The sequence below is a fragment of the Schistocerca gregaria genome, unplaced genomic scaffold (genome assembly GCF_023897955.1).
Source record: "Schistocerca gregaria isolate iqSchGreg1 unplaced genomic scaffold, iqSchGreg1.2 ptg000594l, whole genome shotgun sequence".
NCBI lineage: Eukaryota > Metazoa > Arthropoda > Insecta > Orthoptera > Acrididae > Schistocerca > Schistocerca gregaria.
This window is the reverse complement of record NW_026061983.1, coordinates 195,001-205,000: the sequence shown is the minus strand read 5'-3', so window position 1 is coordinate 205,000 and position 10,000 is coordinate 195,001. Positions and strand designations below refer to the sequence as shown.

Genomic DNA, 10,000 nt, shown 5'->3' with positions numbered 1-10,000 from the left:
CGTCGATTCGGGCGCCTTAACTAGGCGTTTGGTTCATCCCACAGCGCCAGTTCTGCTTACCAAAAGTGGCCCACTTGGCACTCCGATCCGAGTCGTTTGCTCGCGGCTTCAGCATATCAAGCAAGCCGGAGATCTCACCCATTTAAAGTTTGAGAATAGGTTGAGGTCGTTTCGGCCCCAAGGCCTCTAATCATTCGCTTTACCGGATGAGACTCGTACGAGCACCAGCTATCCTGAGGGAAACTTCGGAGGGAACCAGCTACTAGATGGTTCGATTAGTCTTTCGCCCCTATACCCAGCTCCGACGATCGATTTGCACGTCAGAATCGCTACGGACCTCCATCAGGGTTTCCCCTGACTTCGTCCTGGCCAGGCATAGTTCACCATCTTTCGGGTCCCAACGTGTACGCTCTAGGTGCGCCTCACCTCGCAATGAGGACGAGACGCCCCGGGAGTGCGGAGGCCGCCGCCCCGTGAAGGGCGGGGAAGCCCCATCCTCCCTCGGCCCGCGCAAGGCGAGACCTTCACTTTCATTACGCCTTTAGGTTTCGTACAGCCCAATGACTCGCGCACATGTTAGACTCCTTGGTCCGTGTTTCAAGACGGGTCGTGAAATTGTCCAAAGCTGAAGCGCCGCTGACGGGAGCGATTATTCCGCCCGAGAGCATCCCGAGCCAACAGCAGCGCGGGTCCGGGGCCGGGCCAGGTAGGTCCGTCATCCGGGAAGAACCGCGCGCGCTTGCCGGGAGCCCGAGCGCCCAAAGGGGCGAATCGACTCCTCCAGATATACCGCCGAGCAGCCAGCCAGGACACCGGGGCTCTGCCCAACAGACGCGAACCGAGGCCCGCGGAAGGACAGGCTGCGCACCCGGGCCGTAGGCCGGCACCCAGCGGGTCGCGACGTCCTACTAGTTGAGAAGTGCGGCCCACCGCACACCGGAACGGCCCCACCCCGCGGCGAGTGGAAAGGCAACCGGACACGACCCCGCCGCGGATTGCTCCGCGCGGGCGGCCGGCCCCATCTGCCGAGGGCGGGGGCCAGTGGCCGGATGGGCGTGAATCTCACCCGTTCGACCTTTCGGACTTCTCACGTTTACCCCAGAACGGTTTCACGTACTTTTGAACTCTCTCTTCAAAGTTCTTTTCAACTTTCCCTCACGGTACTTGTTCGCTATCGGTCTCGTGGTCATATTTAGTCTCAGATGGAGTTTACCACCCACTTGGAGCTGCACTCTCAAGCAACCCGACTCGAAGGAGAGGTCCCGCCGACGCTCGCACCGGCCGCTACGGGCCTGGCACCCTCTACGGGCCGTGGCCTCATTCAAGTTGGACTTGGGCTCGGCGCGAGGCGTCGGGGTAGTGGACCCTCCCGAACACCACATGCCACGACAGGCGGCAGCCTGCGGGGTTCGGTGCTGGACTCTTCCCTGTTCGCTCGCCGCTACTGGGGGAATCCTTGTTAGTTTCTTTTCCTCCGCTTAGTAATATGCTTAAATTCAGCGGGTAGTCTCGCCTGCTCTGAGGTCGTTGTACGAGGTGTCGCACGCCACACCGCCAGCCGGCTGTGCACGCTACCGAGAAAGCACCGGTATGCGAACCGCCAGGCGACGGGCGCGCATCGCACGTTTAAGGAGACGCGGCCGGCCACACAGGCGACCACGACACTCCCAGGCGCCCGAAGCGGGACAAACGCCGCGCGCTTCAGTATACGTAGCCGACCCTCAGCCAGACGTGGCCCGGGAACGGAATCCATGGACCGCAATGTGCGTTCGAAACGTCGATGTTCATGTGTCCTGCAGTTCACATGTCGACGCGCAATTTGCTGCGTTCTTCATCGACCCACGAGCCGAGTGATCCACCGTCCTGGGTGATCTTTATCTTTTCAGTTCTCCACCGTCTCTTTCAAGACAGTTGCAGAGGCGGGACTGAGGCGTTTGACGGCCCCTGTTCCATTACTTTGTGTCCAACGGCCTGACGGCCGATGGGCGTCGTACGGCTCCACACCGGAGCGGACAGGCACTCGGGCGAAAGTCATTCAAAACCGGCGCCAGGCGCCAGGTGCCGCAGGCCAGCCGCTCCAGAGCTTCAGCGCTCGTACCACACAACAACACTTGCGCTAGTTTTGAGAGGCACGCGTGGTTCCGCACGCGGCGCACGGCTACTGCCGTACAGGTAGCGTGTTGCGCGACACGACACGCACATCGAAAGACATGCAGTCTAGTCGGTAATGATCCTTCCGCAGGTTCACCTACGGAAACCTTGTTACGACTTTTACTTCCTCTAAATGATCAAGTTTGGTCATCTTTCCGGTAGCATCGGCAACGACAGAGTCGATGCCGCGTACCAGTCCGAAGACCTCACTAAATCATTCAATCGGTAGTAGCGACGGGCGGTGTGTACAAAGGGCAGGGACGTAATCAACGCGAGCTTATGACTCGCGCTTACTGGGAATTCCTCGTTCATGGGGAACAATTGCAAGCCCCAATCCCTAGCACGAAGGAGGTTCAGCGGGTTACCCCGACCTTTCGGCCTAGGAAGACACGCTGATTCCTTCAGTGTAGCGCGCGTGCGGCCCAGAACATCTAAGGGCATCACAGACCTGTTATTGCTCAATCTCGTGCGGCTAGAAGCCGCCTGTCCCTCTAAGAAGAAAAGTAATCGCTGACAGCACGAAGGATGTCACGCGACTAGTTAGCAGGCTAGAGTCTCGTTCGTTATCGGAATTAACCAGACAAATCGCTCCACCAACTAAGAACGGCCATGCACCACCACCCACCGAATCAAGAAAGAGCTATCAATCTGTCAATCCTTCCGGTGTCCGGGCCTGGTGAGGTTTCCCGTGTTGAGTCAAATTAAGCCGCAGGCTCCACTCCTGGTGGTGCCCTTCCGTCAATTCCTTTAAGTTTCAGCTTTGCAACCATACTTCCCCCGGAACCCAAAAGCTTTGGTTTCCCGGAGGCTGCCCGCCGAGTCATCGGAGGAACTGCGGCGGATCGCTGGCTGGCATCGTTTATGGTTAGAACTAGGGCGGTATCTGATCGCCTTCGAACCTCTAACTTTCGTTCTTGATTAATGAAAACATACTTGGCAAATGCTTTCGCTTCTGTTCGTCTTGCGACGATCCAAGAATTTCACCTCTAACGTCGCAATACGAATGCCCCCGCCTGTCCCTATTAATCATTACCTCGGGTTCCGAAAACCAACAAAATAGAACCGAGGTCCTATTCCATTATTCCATGCACACAGTATTCAGGCGGGCTTGCCTGCTTTAAGCACTCTAATTTGTTCAAAGTAAACGTGCCGGCCCACCGAGACACTCAACTAAGAGCACCCTGGTAGGATTTCAACGGGGTCCGCCTCGGGACGCGCAAGCACGCCTTCGGCTCGCCCCACCGGCAGGACGTCCCACGATACATGCCAGTTAAACACCGACGGGCGGTGAACCAACAGCGTGGGACACAAATCCAACTACGAGCTTTTTAACCGCAACAACTTTAATATACGCTATTGGAGCTGGAATTACCGCGGCTGCTGGCACCAGACTTGCCCTCCAATAGATACTCGTTAAAGGATTTAAAGTGTACTCATTCCGATTACGGGGCCTCGGATGAGTCCCGTATCGTTATTTTTCGTCACTACCTCCCCGTGCCGGGAGTGGGTAATTTGCGCGCCTGCTGCCTTCCTTGGATGTGGTAGCCGTTTCTCAGGCTCCCTCTCCGGAATCGAACCCTGATTCCCCGTTACCCGTTACAACCATGGTAGGCGCAGAACCTACCATCGACAGTTGATAAGGCAGACATTTGAAAGATGCGTCGCCGGTACGAGGACCGTGCGATCAGCCCAAAGTTATTCAGAGTCACCAAGGCAAACGGACCAGACGAGCCAATCCGATTGGTTTTGATCTAATAAAAGCGTCCCTTCCATCTCTGGTCGGGACTCTGTTTGCATGTATTAGCTCTAGAATTACCACAGTTATCCAAGTAACGTGGGTACGATCTAAGGAACCATAACTGATTTAATGAGCCATTCGCGGTTTCACCTTAATGCGGCTTGTACTGAGACATGCATGGCTTAATCTTTGAGACAAGCATATGACTACTGGCAGGATCAACCAGGGAGCTGCGTCAACGAGAGCTGAGCAGCCGGCCGCCCGGGAGTGTGTCCCGAGGGCCCGCGCGAACACGCAAGCGTCCGCTCAATTATTCTGCAAACAGGAGGAGGCTGAGCTCCCCTGCACGATACACCTCGAAACCCTCTCAGGTCCCGGCGGCGCGCAGCGCCGTCCTAAGTACTTGGTCGGGTTCGAGAGAGGCGCAATCGCCCGGAGATAGGCGAGTAGACGCTTTCAGTGCGAACACCCGTGCTCCCAACTGAGCTTGCCGCTGCCGACAGAGGCCCGGGAGCGTGCTGTCGTGGCATTGCCGGCGGGAAACAACACGCGCCACCTACGGTGACCGGCAGCTCCAACGCCAGCGCCACAGAAGGGCAAAGCCCCACTTGGGTGCAGAAGCGAACTCTCCCAGCACAGCGCACGCGCCAACACGTCCGCAGAGCTGCGATACAAACCACCTGCGAGAACCGCTGGGGGCGACCGAGCAGCAGACGGCGTCGCGACGCCGAGTGCCGGGCGGCGGCGCATCCTCAACGCACACAGTCCGCAATCGGACCAGCACACTGCAGATGTCCACCGCGCTTCGCACCGGGCTCGGCAGAACCCACTTTGGCCGCCTGGCGCCGCGCGCAGGGTGCGCCGGCGCATAGCTGGGACGCCAGCCGGGCCCGTCGGCCGGCGCTCCTGCCACTGGGCGCCCCCCACCAGCCGGCTGTAGTGCGTGCGCTCACGCAGCGCGCGGCCAGCACGCCGGGCGGCCCCCCCTCACCGGCCGGGGACTGTCCCGCCAAGCCACAGCCTCGTATCGCTTCATACCCACATGGCCAACTCAGGTTCGGGGGCATGGCGGGTACCGCCGAAACAACCGGTTCACAGATGTACCGATCGTCGCTATCACCGATGCACCTGCAGCGCGAACAACCGCTCAACAACTGATTTCCAGTTCATTTGCGGATCTTTGGCAGCAAACGTATACGTCAATCTACATTTGCGAAATCTACGATTCTGGCATGCCTGCATGTTATGTGTCACGACACGCTACATCAGCCCACATACACACTGCGGCATGTACACGAGAGAACACGTGGAAGATGGTCCGCGCACGTGTGCAATGTCCCTTGCGCGGTCGACTGTCAACCGGCCTCTGTAGCATGTCGCAGATGTGGAACGCGGTCCACCGTGCTATCATGTTGTGTGGGGCAATACGATTAAATAGGAAAACCCTCGTCGCTACATCAACAGACGGCTCACGCTGATTCCCGGCAGAGGGAGGAGGGGGGGGGGGGGGGGGGGCCAACATGCAATACTTTCGTCCGTACCTACTTACCACATGTCTGTACGGCGTACAACAGTGCAATCTCGCTGTAATGGGGAGACGAGACAAGTAGCATCGTGCACAACATATGGCCCTTATGATTCGCCATTGTAGGGCGCAGCCGGTGTACGGTCAAGCATGTGCCACATTATGTCACTCAGTACGTAACGACGGATGATCAGTGTGGGTTACGCGTACATCAGCGGACAGTCCACACAGGCCGTACCACAACGTACACTGACTGCATCGACAACCGAATGCAACTGAACAGCTGCAAGGCTCATTTCACAAACAAACGCCTGACCGACCAGCTTGGAAGGGCAGGAGGGGAGGGCGATATTCGTTCTGTAGCGGTACACCCTTCCAGTGGTTAGCGGGACTGTGTAGAAAGTACGCAACACTCGAAAGACCTTTATGTGAGGGTACGCACCATGGCATCAAGAAATACACATGACACCAGAGGATCCAAGCAGTGAACTATGTTCAGAGGGTTGCTGTTAGGCAAAGCTACATTCCTGTGACGTTACATGTGACAGTTAAGGTGCAGTGTAAGTTAGGTTAAGGTGCAGTGTAAGTTAGGTTAAGGTGCAGTGTAAGTTAGGTTAAGGTGCAGTGTAAGTTAGGTTAAGGTGCAGTGTAAGTTAGGTTAAGGTGCAGTGTAAGTTAGGTTAAGGTGCAGTGTAAGTTAGGTTAAGGTGCAGTGTAAGTTAGGTTAAGGTGCAGTGTAAGTTAGGTTAAGGTGCAGTGTAAGTTAGGTTAAGGTGCAGTGTAAGTTAGGTTAAGGTGCAGTGTAACTTAGGTTAAGGTGCAGTGTAACTTAGGTTAAGGTGCAGTGTAACTTAGGTTAAGGTGCAGTGTAACTTAGGTTAAGGTGCAGTGTAACTTAGGTTAAGGTGCAGTGTAACTTAGGTTAAGGTGCAGTGTAACTTAGGTTAAGGTGCAGTGTAACTTAGGTTAAGGTGCAGTGTAAGTTAGGTTAAGGTGCAGTGTAACTTAGGTTAAGGTGCAGTGTAACTTAGGTTAAGGTGCAGTGTAAGTTAGGTTAAGGTGCAGTGTAAGTTAGGTTAAGGTGCAGCGTAACTTAGGTTAAGGTGCAGCGTAACTTAGGTTAAGGTGCAGCGTAACTTAGGTTAAGGTGCAGCGTAACTTAGGTTAAGGTGCAGCGTAACTTAGGTTAAGGTGCAGCGTAACTTAGGTTAAGGTGCAGCGTAACTTAGGTTAAGGTGCAGCGTAACTTAGGTTAAGGTGCAGCGTGGGTTAGGTTAGGGCCCAACGTGGGTTAGGTTAGGGGCCAACGTGGGTTAGGTTAGGGGCCAACGTGGGTTAGGTTAGGGGCCAACGTGGGTTAGGTTAGGGGCCAACGCGGGTTAGGTTAGGGGCCAACGTGGGTTAGGTTAGGGGCCAACGTGGGTTAGGTTAGGGGCCAACGTGGGTTAGGTTAGGGGCCAACGTGGGTTAGGTTAGGGGCCAACGTGGGTTAGGTTAGGGGCCAACGTGGGTTAGGTTAGGGGCCAACGTGGGTTAGGTTAGGGGCCAACGTGGGTTAGGTTAAGGGCCAACGTGGGTTAGGTTAAGGGCCAACGTGGGTTAGGTTAAGGGCCAACGTGGGTTAGGTTAAGGGCCAACGTGGGTTAGGTTAAGGGCCAACGTGGGTTAGGTTAAGGGCCAACGTGGGTTAGGTTAAGGGCCAACGTGGGTTAGGTTAAGGGCCAACGTGGGTTAGGTTAAGGGCCAACGTGGGTTAGGTTAAGGGCCAACGTGGGTTAGGTTAAGGGCCAACGTGGGTTAGGTTAAGGGCCAACGTGGGTTAGGTTAAGGGCCAACGTGGGTTAGGTTAAGGGCCAACGTGGGTTAGGTTGCCAGAGATGTGTCAAATCAGGATGTACGTTTGGCTGGTGTCAGGTGGTGGGTTGGTTCGATGCCTTTATAAGGGGTGTGGCCAAAGGGTATTTTATTACTTGTACCTTTTGTGTTGTGGCGTGGCGTTGCGTCCTGTGTTGATACTGGGTGGACCACTGTGGGTGTTGCTGGCTGATTTGAGCTGCGTTGTTTGCGGGTGATGTGAGACATTCTGTCTTATTAGTGGACGTGACGTTCCTCTTGTCGTTGTTTGGATAGTGTCCTGTGGCAGCGAGGATAAAATGGATGTTGTTGAACGATAGTGCTTTGGTGCTTTCGCTTTGTTACACACAGAGTGGACTGTGAGATAGGGTGACTGGGTCGAGTGCGGTTCACACTGTCCTCCCCAGTTTACAGTATGTATCATCTATGTATGTGGTCCTGCATCATTTACTAAGGAGGGACGTCAGACGACTGAAATATTAGTTATGTACTGATGTAAAGCAGAATGCTTACCTTCCACCAGTGGGCGAGTATCGACTCTGCCCCAGAGTTGCCACCGCAGGAAGAGGTGTCGGAAACACTACCCGCACACCGTCACCACTGTGCGGGGGGACGGACCCTCTATATCCTCAGCGGCGCACTCTTTGCCACCGAGCGTCACGTCTCGCGGCCCGCCGTCCAGAGCATGTATTGGGACATTCGCATGTATCATCTATCTATGTGGCCCTGCATCAATTACTAAGCAGTGCCGTGAGACGACTGAACTATTAGTAAAGTACTGATGAACAGCAGAATGTTTACCTTCCACAATGGGCGAGTGGTCGACTCTACCCCAGCGTCGCCACCGCAGGAAGCGGTCTTGGAAAAACTACCCCCACACCGTCACCATTGTGCGGGGGAACGGACCCTCTATATCCACAGAGGAGCACTCTTTGCCACCGGGCTTCAGGTCTCGCGACCTGCCGTCCAGTGCCCACGGGGAACCGCGTGGAGGTGGTGCCGCCGTAGCATCCGCTTACAATGGGCAATCAGCCGGCGCACGTTTCTCCTGCGGGTAGCAGGGTCCACAGCACTCGGCTCGGGCTAGCCAGGCCTTGCCCATCGTCGAGCCCGGAATTTCCGGGTTCTTGGCCTAGAGTCTGTCGCTACTTAGTCATCGTCAGCCCATGAGTCGTCATCTGAATCATTGCTGCTGGTCTCCGGAGTCGTGTCGGGGTCATGGAGCATTCCTGCTCTTTCCCTCACGAGTTCCAAAGCCCTCCGCTGCAAATATTGATCCAGAGCCTGTGCGGATATTGCAGACGCAAGAGTGTTGAGCGCCCTCCAGTGCTCTCTGCTCCGGAGTAGCGCTCTAACATCTCTGTTAGGGGGCAGTTGTTCCCGTACTTCAGCAAATTGTGGACAGTCCCACAGAGTGTGCTCCGGGGTTCCTTCCTCGCCACAGTCACAGTCTGTGGTTTCTCTTTTGCCAGTCCTACACAAGTAGGTGGAAAAGGGCCCATGTCCTGTCAAGAAATGCACCAATCCCCGTGAGGGTTTCAGAAACCGAAGTCTCATCCGCTCTCTCACGTTGGGGAAAAAATGGTGCACGCGCCTGCTTGTGCGGAGCGCGTCCCACCTCTGCTGCCACTCGTCAAAGAGCCAGTTCCGGACTTCAGCAGCGCTGTCTGCCGGTCGGCCTAAGATGTTATTGACCCCATCCGGATTTCCCTTCCGGAGCCAATACAGCGCACCCCTTTCCCTGACCAGCAGGTCAAGTGGGGGGATTGCTGTGATGACTAGTAGCGCATCGGCGGAAGTCGTGCTGTATGCTCCAGTGAGGCGCAACAGCGCTTGGCGCTGCAGCCTCCTCATCGCCGCCGCAGGTTTTCTCTGTCTCAGCCTATGAGCCCAGACACTCGACCCGTAAGCCGTGATGGCCACGAGAATGCTCGAGTGATATAGCCTTAATGTCTGCAATGGCAGATGGTATTGCTTGTTTGCAATACTGGCTATCTTGTGGAAGAGGGCCTGGCTTTTGCGACATACGATCTCGATATGCGCAGAGAACAGTCTGGACTCATCGAGGTGGATTCCCAGATACCTCGCCATGCGTGTTCGCCTGATAGCTCCATCGTTGGCACCGCCAGCAATTCGGAGTACAGGGCCACGTGCCAAACGGCCGCGCAGCAAGATATACACAGTCTTCTCAGCAGACAGCTTCAGCTTCACTTTGTGGCACCACTGCTGCAGGGCGTTGAGCGCTGCGTTGCAGTTTACTTCCAACATTGCCCGAGAGTCACCTTCTATCACTAGAAGGATGTCATCGGCGTACGCTACTACGCCTCGCACTTGTCGCAGTTCTCCTAGTTCCGCCAACACAGGCTCGAGGCCTACATCCCAGAATATGGGACCGCAGACCGAGCCCTGTGGGCATCCCTTGGTGATCGACTTCTCAACCGCCCGCCCCGGGCACCGCAAAACCGCCCGCCGGTTACGGCAGTAGTCTAGCAGGCACCGGTACAGGGGCCCAGGACATTCCAACTTCCTTAGGCTGTCGAACAGTGCCGGCCACCATAGGTTGTCGAAAGCCCCAGCGATGTCAACCATTATCCCCGCAACGTACTTGGCTGTAGATGTGTCCACCAACAACATTGCCTTGTTTATAGCATCTTCTGTACACAGACCCCTCCTGAATCCATATTGGTCGGGACTGCGTCCCCTAAGTTCCCGGTGTTGCTCTAGCCGAAGGC

General features: G+C 55.8%; 3 non-coding genes across 3 annotated transcripts in view; all 3 read right to left on the bottom strand.

The window, feature by feature from the left end:
- The window catches only part of LOC126316600 (large subunit ribosomal RNA), a 4,222-nt gene extending 2,695 nt beyond the window's left edge, over positions 1 to 1,527 (bottom strand). The window contains exon 1 of the ribosomal RNA XR_007556204.1: positions 1 to 1,527. This exon is cut by the window's left edge and continues 2,695 nt beyond it. This is a non-coding gene — a ribosomal RNA (large subunit ribosomal RNA).
- Positions 1,528 to 1,715: 188 nt separating this feature from the next.
- On the bottom strand, positions 1,716 to 1,870 carry LOC126316622 (5.8S ribosomal RNA). The gene has a single exon (XR_007556219.1). It is a non-coding gene; the product is annotated as a 5.8S ribosomal RNA (ribosomal RNA).
- Positions 1,871 to 2,225: 355 nt separating this feature from the next.
- On the bottom strand, positions 2,226 to 4,118 carry LOC126316647 (small subunit ribosomal RNA). The gene has a single exon (XR_007556241.1). It is a non-coding gene; the product is annotated as a small subunit ribosomal RNA (ribosomal RNA).
- Between the last annotated feature and the right edge of the window lie 5,882 nt (positions 4,119 to 10,000).